The 12,500-nt window shown below is 48.6% G+C and overlaps 1 protein-coding gene across 1 annotated transcript in view; it reads left to right on the forward strand.

The window, feature by feature from the left end:
* Positions 1-12,500, forward strand: part of LOC122255141 (uncharacterized) — a gene marked incomplete in the record, with an annotated part of 1,591,030 nt that overhangs the window by 1,547,646 nt on the left and 30,884 nt on the right.

The following is a 12,500-nucleotide window of genomic DNA, read 5'->3' on the forward strand; positions in this document are numbered from 1 at the left end:
ACCGAGGGCCGTGGCAAGACGGCGAGAGCAACTGGTGATCAGGTGATTTGACGAATGAATCGTTCTTTGTACGGAGTTCATCTCGGGTTCATTTTCCAGTCGCTGTATCTCCTCGAGGGCTGATGATGGCTTGCCTCAGGTGGGTGCGATTGAAGGGGGAGGGGGAGTGCGGATGGGGGAAGGGGGGTGGGTTTAGAAGTCATTGCCAGGGTCAAATAACAAGGGTTCGTTGACGTCATGATGATTCGGCAAACGTGTGCGCGCGCGCGCGCGTGCGGGTGTGTGTGTGTGTGTGTGTGTGTGTGTGTGTGTGTGTGTGTGTGTGTGTGTGTGTGTGTGTGTGTGTGTGTGTGTGTGTGTGTGTGTGTGTGTGTGTGTGTGTGTGTGTGTGTGTGTGTGTGTGTGTGTGTGTGTGTGTGTGTGTGTGTGTGTCTGTGTGTGTGTGTGTGTGTGTGTGTGTGTGTGTGTCTGTCTGTGTGTGTGTGTCTGTGTGTGTGCGTGTGTCTGTGTGTGTGTCTGTGTTAGAGAGAGGGTGGGGTGGGGTATAGGTTACACCCTTCCCGCGCACCAGTCTTGAGTGACGGTTCTGAAACGTACTCGAGACGGCTGTCAAGTGGAAGGAGAAGCAGGAGGAAGAGAGGGGGAGAGGAGAGAAGTATAATGGATAGGAAGAATAGGGAAAAGCAGGCGAAGCGGGGGAGAAGGAAAGGGGAGAAGGAAGGATCATGACGGATGGGGAAGACAAAAGAGAGAGAGAGAGAGAGAGAGAGAGAGAGAGAGAGAGAGAGAGAGAGAGAGAGAGAGAGAGAGAGAGAGAGAGAGAGAAAGAGAGAAAGAGAAAAAGAAAGAGAAAGAAGGAAATGAAGAGAGGGAAAGGGAAAATAGGAGGGGAATTGTGGAAGGGGAGGGGAGGGGGTGTCCGAGAAGAGGAGGGGGAGAAAATAAAAGAGAGATGAAATTTTTTATGGAATAATAAAACACGGTGTAAAAGGAGGAAGAGAGGGAGAATGACTAAGGAAGGGGGGGAAGGGGGAGAGGGGAAGGTGGAGGAGGGTTTTTGAGATGGGAAGGATAAATGACTCAGGGGAAGGGGAGGGGGAGGATGAATAGGGTGGTGGATGAGGATGATAGAAGATATTGAATGTTGGAATAAAGGGAGAGAAGAATGTAAAATGAAAGGAAGAATAGGGGAGAAAGAAAGAGAGAGAATGGGAATGAAGCCAGCTTTGGAAAAGGAATAGAAGGGGAAAGAAATATGAAAATGAAAAAGTAGATGAAAAATAGATAAACACAGATACAGATGAAGGAATAAATGTTTTTATAGATAGCTTTTTCAACCGTATGTCGCATTTTTTCCTCTTCAAATGCTTCATTTTTTAATTTTATTATTATTTATTTATTTATTTTTTATTTTTTTGCTTTGTTTAATGAACTAATTGATATGTTTTTTTTTTTTTACGCCAGTGTCTTTTTTAGAATAATTGGTACTTAATCTGTCAGTCAGACTCACTCTCTCTCTCTCTCTCTCTCTCTCTCTCTCTCTCTCTCTCTCTCTCTCTCTCTCTCTCTCTCTCTCTCTCTCTCTCTCTCTCTCTCTCTCTCTCTCTCTCTCTCATTCACTCCACACTCACACACACACACACACACACACACACACACACACACACACACACACACACACACACACACACACACACACACACACACACACACACACACACACACACACACACACACAAGCAAGAAAGCAAGCAAGCAAGCAAGCAGGCACGCCATGCACCGTTTATCTGCCAAGAGCATTATTAACGCAGAGTCCTCTCGGGAGATTTGTTTATTCCTGGCCGGGAATTTACGGCTTCATTAGATGTAATCTGGAGAAGGCAAGGCCTGTCGCCTGCTTGCTTGCCCGGCCACCGCTGGTTTATTCGCGGGGGGGGGGGGGGGAGGGGAGGGAGGAAGGAAGGGAGGGAGGGAGGGAGGAGGGAGGGAGGAAGGAGGGAGGAAGGAAGGGAGGAGGGAGGAAGGAAGGAAGGGAGGAAGGGAGGAAGGAGGGAGGAAGGACGAAGGATGGAAGAGGGAGGAGAAGGGGAGGGTTTTTACACGTAGATGGGTGGGGGATATAAATGATGGAGTAGGAGTGAGTGGGTCTTTATTCTTGGAAAGGAGGGTAGGTTTGGAAGTAGGGGAGGGTACATAGTGGGGTGGGAGTAGGAGTGGTAAAGAGAAGAGAGAGAGAAAGAGAAGAGAAGAGAAGAGAAGAGAAGAGAAGAGAAGAGAAGAGAGGAGTGATGGAATGAGGGGTAAGAGAAGGGGGGATGTTGGGGAAAGGGTTAGGGGGGGGGGTGTACAACGATTAATGGCGATATATCCTTGTCGGTTGGTCGAGATCCGGGAGGAAGGAATTGGTGCGCTTATGAGAAGAGGGAGGGAGAGAGAGAGAGAGAGAGAGAGAGAGAGAGAGAGAGAGAGAGAGAGAGAGAGAGAGAGAGAGAGAGAGAGAGAGAGAGAGAGCACCCTACTAGGTCCTGTTTTTATTGCCGCCGGGAAATTTATGTAAGTCATTAGTTTAATTAAATCCACTGACAAGCGTTGCAGTGGGGAGGGGAGGGGGTAGGGTAGGGGGCATGTAGCCAGTGCCACTCATGTTGATAAAGCTCTTGTTACAGATAGATCTATTGATTTCGTTAATTTGTAGATTTTTTTTCTCACATTGCTTTGTTCTGACTTTTGATTTTTCTTTATTTATTTCGTTTGTTATCATGATCATCATTAATTATATATTTGTTATCGGATTGATTGATTGATTTGCAAAAAGTTTAGTTGCATAAGGCAGAGAGAGAAAGAGAAAGAGAGCGGGATAAGCGCAGTGTTGTGTTTATTGGAGATCGGTACAGTCCCCCCAAAAGTACCGTTTTTTTGTTTTTTTTCCCTGGCGATCCTGAAATAACTCTAATAACTCCCCTGCTACTTGCCATTATGACGTCTGGCCTACATGCCTTACCACTCAGCGTCTTTTGCGAAGAGCCGTTCAGTCATAAATGGTTACGGTAGTATAGCTGCTACGTATTGGCTTAAAGGAACTCTAACAGCACCACGTAATAAAAAAAAGTTTAGTCGCAGCGTTACCGTAACAAGCTTTTGCATTGAATCTGCTTTACTTCGTTTTCGTTTCTGGTGTTCGTCTTCTCAGTCTGTTTATTTTGAAACTATTCTTCTCTTTTTTTTATAACATTGGATAGTCTTTGTGTGTTTATAAATGTTCACCAACCAAAAAAAAAAAGAAGACTGTTTGCCACGATGTTATTTCGAAAATTATAGTTTAAGTCGTACACACATTTGCCCAGGTTGGGGAAGTATGATGTCCCTCTTTTTTATGAGGGGAAAATGAGGGGAAATGTGCAGCTTTTTTGGGGCGGAGGAATTCGTTTATGCATGCTGATAATAGAGGGATTTTAGAGAAGATTCAGGGACAGGAAGTAAAAAAATAGAAAGAAAAAGTGAAGCTCTGCACTGAATCATAGTTCTATTCTTGTCTCTTCCTTCACTATCTCTTGTGGATCTTTGGAGAAAGGAGGAGGAGGAGGAGGAGGAAAAGGAAGAGGAGGGGACGGCGGTGGTGGTTTATGCAAGCCTCATTTTCGGCCGAGTTTGCTCAAGTCCTATTTGAGCCCAATTTTAGCCCCATTTGGCCCAGTCGCCTGAGCGCAAAATCAAGTCCAGTGTTGCTGTTAAACTGGCAGACTTGTGCAAACTTAGCTTCCGAACTTGGGAGAGGAGGGAGCAGAAGTGGGGGAGGGGGGAAGGGTAAAGGAAAGGAGAGGAGGGAACAGAGGGAGGGGGGGGGAGGGTAAAGGAGAGGTAAGTTGATGCCAAGTTGTTCCGTGGATCGGGTGCATAATGGCTTCGCGAGTTTCGTGTCCGTGTTTTCTTTTGGCCAACTGTCTAAATTGCGCGGAGACGGAGACAGCGGAAGGCGGTGGCGGCGGCAGCAACGGCGACGGAGGGATGGACCTTGTTGCAGGAGGAGGCGCGGCTAAAGGGGTGGGGGAGGAGGTAGACCTTGTTGCAGAATGTGGCGGCGAGGGTGAGCGAGGATGCACTGATCAAGACTGGGTTTTATTTTTACCTCTTTATCTTCGTTATTTATTGTTCTTTTTGATGTGTTACGGTGTCATCCATTTTTCTCTTCTTTTGTTTTTTTTTGTCTTTCGCCAGATTTTTATAGTACGCTAGAATGTAGACGTTTACACATTATTCTAGCATGCCTTTCTTGGCGTCCCTGCAGCATTCCGAGACAAGTCCTTAAACCTCACCTCTCTCCTTTCTCTACTGTCTCCCCCCTTCCTTACCCCCCTCCCCGTGTCGGCCTTCAGCCACTGCTTGCAAATTGACCACATAACTCTTCTCCCTCCCCCCCTCCCCCCCAACGTCCCTGTCGTCATCCACCACCTCCCTCCTTCGCCGTCTCCTTCGGGCACATACGCAAGAAGGTCCTCCAGTGCCACCTCTGCCTCCCTTCCCTGCAGAAAGGCGGAGTGGCAGTGTTGTTAAGGAGCCCATTGAGTGTTATGAAGGCCCCGCGCCTGTGATTGTCACCGCTATTCACTTACAATTTTAGCCTAGATTGGATGCCTCGCTGGGGCGGCGCGAGGTGGGAGGGGGGGGAGGGGAAGGTGGGGGTAGGGATAGGTTGGGGGACGGTGGAGGGTAGGTTTAGGAGGAGGATGGGAAGGAAGCGGAGGGAGAGAAGTAAGAAGTAAGAGTAGGGGAAAGTGGAGGGGGAGGGGGAGATGAGGACTTTAGAAAAGGGAGGAGAGAGAAGAAGGAATAGGAGAGAGAGGGAAAGAGAAGCAAAAAGAAGAAAGGACGAAGCGTGATAAAAGAGCTTAAAGTATTAGTGAAAGAGGAAGGGATGAATTATACATAATAGAGTCTGGTTGAAAATAGGGTGTTAGAAAAGGGCATTTGGTTGATCACGCGGAAGAGTAGGGGGAGAGGGGGAGGGCGGAAGGGGAGGATGAGGTAATGGCAGATTGGAAAGCGAAGCAGAAGGGAAAGGGAGATGAAACGAGGAAGAAAAGGGAGACGGCGATCGAAGAAGCGGGAAGCAAAGAAATGAAGCCAAGAAAGAAAGAAAGACAGAGAGAAAGGGATAAGGTTAAATTTAATAATGGACAAAAGGAGAGCCACGCCTGCGGAATAGAAAATAATTGAAAAAAATAAAAACTGGTAAACGCATAAATGAAGATAAACAACCACGAGATTAGCCCTCGTTTCATCCCGGGCGCTGACATTAAAAGTGCCACCCTGCCATGCCCTCCGAAACCCTCGCGCCTAAGAAAGAGGAAGCGAAAGGGAAGGAGCATAGAGACGATAAAAGAAGAAAGAGGAAGAGCAGGAAACCCGATAGACAGGCGTAGAGAGGAGAGACACCAAGACGAGCCACGCGTAAGCAGAAGGAGGCTAACAAAGGGAAGCAAATTGGGCTGTCTACCGGAGTGTATTATACAGGGCCTGGGGGACTGGCAGCGGCGGGGACAGCTTAATGATAGGTGGCGTGGTAAATATGTAAACAGATGAGACAGGGCGGAAATGTAAACACACTCGGATGTAGACACGGAGCGAGCACGCCCATGTCTGGTTTGGTGGGCGTACACACTCATGGCCCTGCTCGCACTCTCATGTTTTACGTACAGTTAGTCACTTAGTTTGACTCTCTTTAGCTATATACACTCGCACTGAATGCTCGCTTGCTTTCTCACTCTTACTCACTGTCACTGCCACTGTCACTGTCACTCACTCACTCACTCACTCACACTCACTCACTCACACAAACACACACTCACTCACTCACTCACACAAACACACACACACACACAGACACACACACACACACACACACACACACACACACACACACACACACACACACACTCACTCACTCACACACACACACACACACACACACACACACACACACACACACACACACACACACACACACACACACACACACACACACACACACACACACACACACACACACACACACACACACACACACACACTCTGTCTCTGAGAGGAGTTAATAGCAGGAAGAAGGCAGGTTGATGGCAGAACTTAATACTGCTGATAATGACAAGTACAGTATAAGAGAACGTCCATAAAGTAATAAAACTTGATATGCGCTAATTGCAACGACGATAATTTCGTTAAAAGTGAAAGATTAAAAGCAGATAAATACTTGTTAGAAATACAAACGACTGTGCGTTAATTGGCAAACGGGTTAATTGTCTACAATTATAATGGCAAGTGGACCCCCTGCCTTGGCTCCTCCTCTTTCTTCTTCCTCTTCTTCTTATTTTTTTCTTTTCCTCCTCCTCCTCCTCATCATCATCATCATCATCATCATCATCATCATCATCTCCCTCCTTTCTCATCATCCCCTCCTCTCCTCCCTAACCTTGCAACCCCCCTCCCACCACCCCACCTCCCTCCCTCCCTCCCTCCCTCCAAGGTACCTGCTTTGAACTAAGCAGGTCATTTGATCATCGGGAGGTCTTACGAGTTATCTGCTCACGTCAAGAAGGTGATGGAGATGGAGAGCTAATGGGAGTAAACAAACATGTTGCCAGGTGATAATTGGGAGGAGGGAGAAGGGTGGTGGGGGGGGGGAGGGAGGAGAAGTGGGGAGGGGAGGTAGGAAGGAATGAAAGATGGGGAAGGAGGGAGGGACGAGTGGTGGTGGGGAGGTGAGTATATACGTGGCAAGGCTTGTAAAGAAAGAGCTGATCCAATATCTTTCCCTATTCATTTTGTTTTTGCTCTCTCTTTAACAACAAATCTTATCTGGCTCTTTTTCTATTCTCTTTTGGTCTCTTGATTACACCCCCCCCCCACTACCAACTGCTCATCCCCCCCCACCCCCTTCAAACTGTAATTTTAAACCGCTAATCGATCCCGGCCACAAGCTGTTCCAATCACGGAAACAAGCAATAGATCAATAGAATTATGGCTTCAAAAAGATAAAGGTTCGGCGCTAAAATAGAAGACGAAGTAAGGTATTTTTATTTAGATTTGGCAGGGCGTAGGAAGGACAGTAACGAGCGATCAGATTCAAACAAGCTGGGACGATTTTTTGACAGTTTTGTCCTCTTTGGAGTAACGTTGTTTTTTTTTGCGGCGTATGTGAGTCTACTTTTTTTTAATGGGTTTCATTATTTAGGTTAGATTAGTTTATAGATTTTTATTTTTGATAAAAGGTTTAATGGTCGATATGTAGAAGGTGACTCAAAGTTTTATATATCTCTCTCTCTCTCTCTCTCTCTCTCTCTCTCTCTCTCTCTCTCTCTCTCTCTCTCTCTCTCTCTCTCTCTCTCTCTCTCTCTCTCTCTCTCTCTCTCTCTCTCTCTCTCTCTCTCTCTCTCTCTCTCTCTCTCTCTCTCTCTCTCTCTCTCTCTAGCCGCACATGTTACAGCCCGCAAGAGTGTTGAAAAAACAGAACATTCAGAACAGATTAGTGATAAAAAAATCGTAAAGGCAGTTACACAAAGGCAGAGCATGGAAACGTGGAAGTAATCCCGCAGGACAGTTGAACACCCATAAACAACAGGCCACGGAGTCTCGGGAAACGCGGTACAGGTGAGGCGGTTCGTGAATGGGGAGGGGAGGGGGAGGGGAGGGGAGAAAATGGAAGAAGGAGGATTTTTTTTCTTCTCCTTTCTCATGTTCTATCAAACTCTCTCGTCCTCCCTCTCCTCCTTCCCTCTCCCTTCCCACCCTCTCTCTTCACCCCTCCTTCTCCCTTCCCTCTTCCATCAGCCCTCCTCCTTCTCCCTTCCCTCTTCTGTGTGCATCCATCACCCCTGCAGAGCGAGGCTTAGTCCCCCTCCCTTCCTTCCCTCCCTCTCTCCCTCCCTCCCTCTCTCCCTCTGCTCCGTGCCTCCGTCCCCCCCGCAGAGCAAGGCTGTTGGTGTGGTGCGCTCGGGTACACACATCTGCTCCTGACGGCACAGCCACCTCCAACTGAGGGAAAAGGTGGCAGTGGTGGTAGGCGCCGTTTTGGTCGTTTCCCCTCTTCGTTCTCCGTTCTTTTTTTTTTTTTTTGTTTGTTTGTCTTAATTTCTTTCATCGACTCCCCTTGCTCTTATCTATGTTTTTTTTTCTGTTTTTTTTCTTGCTGTTATCTCTTTTGCTCTCCATTCCTCCCTCATGTTTTTTCCTATCTCTCCCTCCCTTCCCTCCCACCTTCTTGGTCTTATCTCCATTTTCCCTTTCCTCATATGTCTTCTGTATTTTACTCTCTCTCTTTTCCTCTCTCACATATTTCTCTTTCTCTCCCCCTACCACACGTTCTTTTCAATCTCCCCTCGGCCTCTTTTCCTTCCTCCTCCATCTCCTCCTCCTCCTCGCTCTTCCTCCTCCTCCTCCTCGCTCTTCCTCCTCCTCCTCCTCCTCCTCCTCCTCCTCCTCCTCCTCGCTCTTCCTCCTCCTCCTCGTTCCACCTCCTCCTCCTCCTCCTCGCTCCTCCTCCTCCTCCTCCTCCTCCTCCTCCTCCTCCTCCTCCTCCTCCTCCTCCTCCTCGCTCCACCACCTCCTCCTCCTCGCTCCACCACCTCCTCCTCCTCCTCCTCCTCCTCCTCCTCCTCCTCCTCCTCCTCGCTCTTCCTCCTCCTCCTCGCTCTTCCTCCTCCTCCTCCTCCTCGCTCCACCTCCTCCTCCTCCTCCTCCCTTCCTCGCTCCACCACCTCCTCCTCCTCGCTCCACCTCCTCCTCCTCCTCCTCCTCCTCCTCCTCCTCCTCCTCCTCCTCCTCCTCGCTCCCCTCGCCACTCTCCTCCCTGTCTCTCATTATCGCCATTTTATTATCCAACTTGTCGTCACAGATAAGTGGTTCGACCCGTTACTGTCGTCCTTCCGTAACATTGCCATAAAGGCGCTCGTATAGTTTCGACAATGGACGCCGTGCTCTCGCGCTGGCTTCCTCCTCCTCCGGATCGCTTTATCAATTCGCTTTCTTTCCTCTTCGTCGGGGGGGGGGAGGTGTTGCTCTTTTTTTTTTTTTTTTGTCCTCGATGAAAGAGAAGGGAAGGGAAGGGATGGAGGAAGAGAGGGACAGAGAAAGGCCGATTGTGAATTAATGCATTTTGATCTATGTTTACCCCTCTCCCTTCTTGCGGAAGAAGCTGGTCGTAATTAGATAACCTTTATCATCCCCTTCCTCTTCCTCGTCCTACTCTCTCTCACTTTCTCTTTTTCTTTCTTTCTCATTCTCTCTCCCGAACCCTCTCCCTCCCTCTTTCTCCCCCTCTCCCCCTCCCTTTACCTCTCTCTCTCTCTCTCTCTCTCTCTCTCTCTCTCTCTCTCTCTCTCTCTCTCTCTCTCTCTCTCTCTCTCTCTCTTCCCCCCCCTCCCCCTCTCCCCTCCTCCCCCTCCCCCCTCCCCCTCCCCGCTTCCTCTCGTGTTGTCCTTATTTTTTGAAAGCCAAATAGACACTTCTCAATATATTTTTTTTATCCTTTTTTATGAAAGCCTGGTTTTATATGTATATTTCGTTTGTATATATGTATTTAGCTTGTTTTGTTTTGAATTTTTGTCAGTGAGTGCGTGTGCGTGTGCGTGTAATTGCAGACATTCCGGGGTCGAGTTCGATTTATTGGCGATGAGTATATCCTATCAGAGGATTAGGTTAATTACGACGTAATTTAGATCCCTCCATTAATTATTGAGAATATGATCTGGATATAATCAACCCCTGGACCGGTGTAACAGGGAAATATGCCCGCTGGAAGCTGACGGTTATTACGGAAAATCAATGGTTGTTATGCCTCCTCCTGCCTTCTCTCCCCCCACCCCCACCCCCACCCCACCCTTCTCTCCTTTTACATCCGCTTTCCTCCTTCTTCCCTCTTCTTTTCTCATTTCTCCTTCCTTGCTTCTCTCCCGTTACTTCTTTTTCCTCCCTCCTCCTCCTCCTCCTCCTCCTCCTCCTCCTCCTCCTCCTCCTCACTGCTCCCCTTTTACCTCCTTCCTCCACCCCCCCCCTCCGCCTCCTCCTCCTCCTCCTCACTGCTCCCCTTTTACCTCCTTCCTCCACCCCCCCCCCCCCCTCCGCCTCCTGCTGACCCCTGGAGCCCCTCCAGACCGGACCTCCCCGACTTTCTTCCGTTTTTGTCTTTCTAACTCTTTCTCTTCTCTATTCATTAATTTATTCCTTTATCCATTCATAAATTCATTTCAAAATACGCGGAGGGGGGAGGTGAGTCTATTGTAGGGGGAGGGGGGTATAGGAGAAGGTAACGAGGAGGATAGGGAGGGAGGAAGGAAGGGAGGAAGGGAGGGAGGGTAGAGAGAAGGTAAAGTCGGGCGAGGTGCGGGTGAAGGGGAGGAAAAGGGGGGGGAGGGGGTAGATTTTGATTAGACGGAGTTGAGTTTTGATTAGGGTTGATAATCTCCGGCGAATCTCTGGAGTGACGGGTTTCAGCGGTCGTAGAATAGATCAAAGCTTCATTCTTTGGCCAGATGGAGATTTATAGAGATGTATAGATTTGTTTATGAACGAATTGGAATTTTGTTTGATGAGAGAGAGAGAAGAAGAAGAAGAAGAAAAACGGATAAGTGAACAGAGCTTCATCTCTCTCTCACTCTCTCTCTCTCTCTCTCTCTCTCTCTCTCGTGGTTTTGTGAGTGGGTTTGTCTGGACGCCATTTTCTTAAGAGTAGGGGGGTGGGGGGAGGGGAGGAGGAAAGGGAGGAAAGTAAAAAGGAAGAGGAGGATGAAGAAGAGAGGGAAGAAAGAAAGAAAGGTTGTGGTAATGTTGGAGGGGGGAGGGGCTGTCTTGTTAAATACGTAAACGATTCCAATTGTGTTAAACATGTATTTGTTTACGCTCTCTCTTTTTCCGTCTTCCTCTCCCTCTCCCTCTTCCTTTCTCCCCTCCCCCCCTCTTACCTTGATCTTCCTATCTTCCCTGAATTCCTCCCTCTCTCTTCCCCTCCCCTCGTTATCCGTCTCCCTTCTTTCTCCCCTCCCTGTCTCCCCTTCATTCCTTTGATAGGATTACAGGCATGCCTTTTAATCATCATTTTTGTCCGTCGGAGAGGAGAGAAAGAGGGAGCGAGAGAAGAAAGAGGGGAGAGTGGTTTGTGATGGAAGGAACAAGAGAGAGAAGTTTGTCTTTTTCTTCCTTCTACATCTCTTCTTCATCTTCTTCGTCTTCTTTTTCTTCCTCCTCTCTCCCTTCCTCCTCTCTCCACTCCTCCTCCTGTTCCTCGTGTTCCTTCTCCTCCTTCTCCGCCTTCTGTTCCGCCTCCTGATCCTCCCCCTCCTCCTCCTCCTCCTGTTCCTCCTCCTCCTCCGGGAGCGGGAAAGGGAAGGGAAGGGAAGGGAAGGGAAGGGAAGGGAAGGGAAGGGGGGGGTAGGGTAGGGTAAGGTAGGGTAGGGCGAAGTGGGTGGTGGAGGTGGAGCTGTTGAACTCCATCGATTGAGTTGCCGCCGCGAAAGGCACTGGGCGTGGCCGGACTGCGGGGAGAGCTCGCTGACCTTCGGAGATATGGGCGATACTAATAGATCGTCATGCGTACGCGCACGCACACACACACACACACACACACACACACACACACACACACACACACACACACACACACACACACACACACACAAATGCATACGTGCGTACACAGACATACACGCATATACGTTCTTGCATATATAGATAATACTAGCATACATCCATCCTTTCTTTCACTCACTCACTCACTCACTCACTCACTCACTCTCTCACACTCACAAACACACACACACACACACACACACAAACACAAACACACAAAATTACGAGCTAATGTGAATATTCATGTGCAACATCTAATACACGTACACACACACACGTAAATATTGCACATATGTTCTCATTAGTACGCTGAGGCAGTCACTCGCTTAATCAATTAGTCAGTCCTTATTTAAGATTCAGCAACTGCAATTGCAAGAAATGTTCCACTCTCAAAAAGTTTGTAAACATGAACAAAATGAATGCGAAAGAAAATATGTTCACCTTTTGTCCCTAACCGAAAGTGGATTTTCGTTCTCATTTTGCATTCCTCTTCCACTCCTCTTTATCTTGTGTCTTTCCTCATCCTCTCGTACTCTCTTTTCTTTTTCCTTTCTTTTCTTCCTTATCTATCTTCCACCTCCTCCTGTATATGTTTTTTTTCCTCCTTCTCCTCTTTCTGTACTTCCTCCTCCCTCCTCCTTCCCGCCTCTCCCTCTCGCTCTCTCCCTCCCACTCCCACCCCCGCCACCACCCTCCATCCCGCTCTCCTTCTCCCTCCCATCATCCTCCATCCTCCCCCTCCCTCTCCCTCCCATCATCCTCCCTCTCCCTCCCATCCGCCATCCTCCCCCTCCCTCTCCCCCTCACCCGCCTCCTTCCGCCCCGTCCCTCCCCCTCCCCCCCCACCTCTCCACTCGTCCCCGGCTGTCCCATATTTTTTGAAAACG

This window comes from Penaeus japonicus, unplaced genomic scaffold (assembly GCF_977035675.1).
Source record: "Penaeus japonicus unplaced genomic scaffold, GWHDUDI00000001_assembly GWHDUDI00000025, whole genome shotgun sequence".
NCBI classification, from domain to species: domain Eukaryota; kingdom Metazoa; phylum Arthropoda; class Malacostraca; order Decapoda; family Penaeidae; genus Penaeus; species Penaeus japonicus.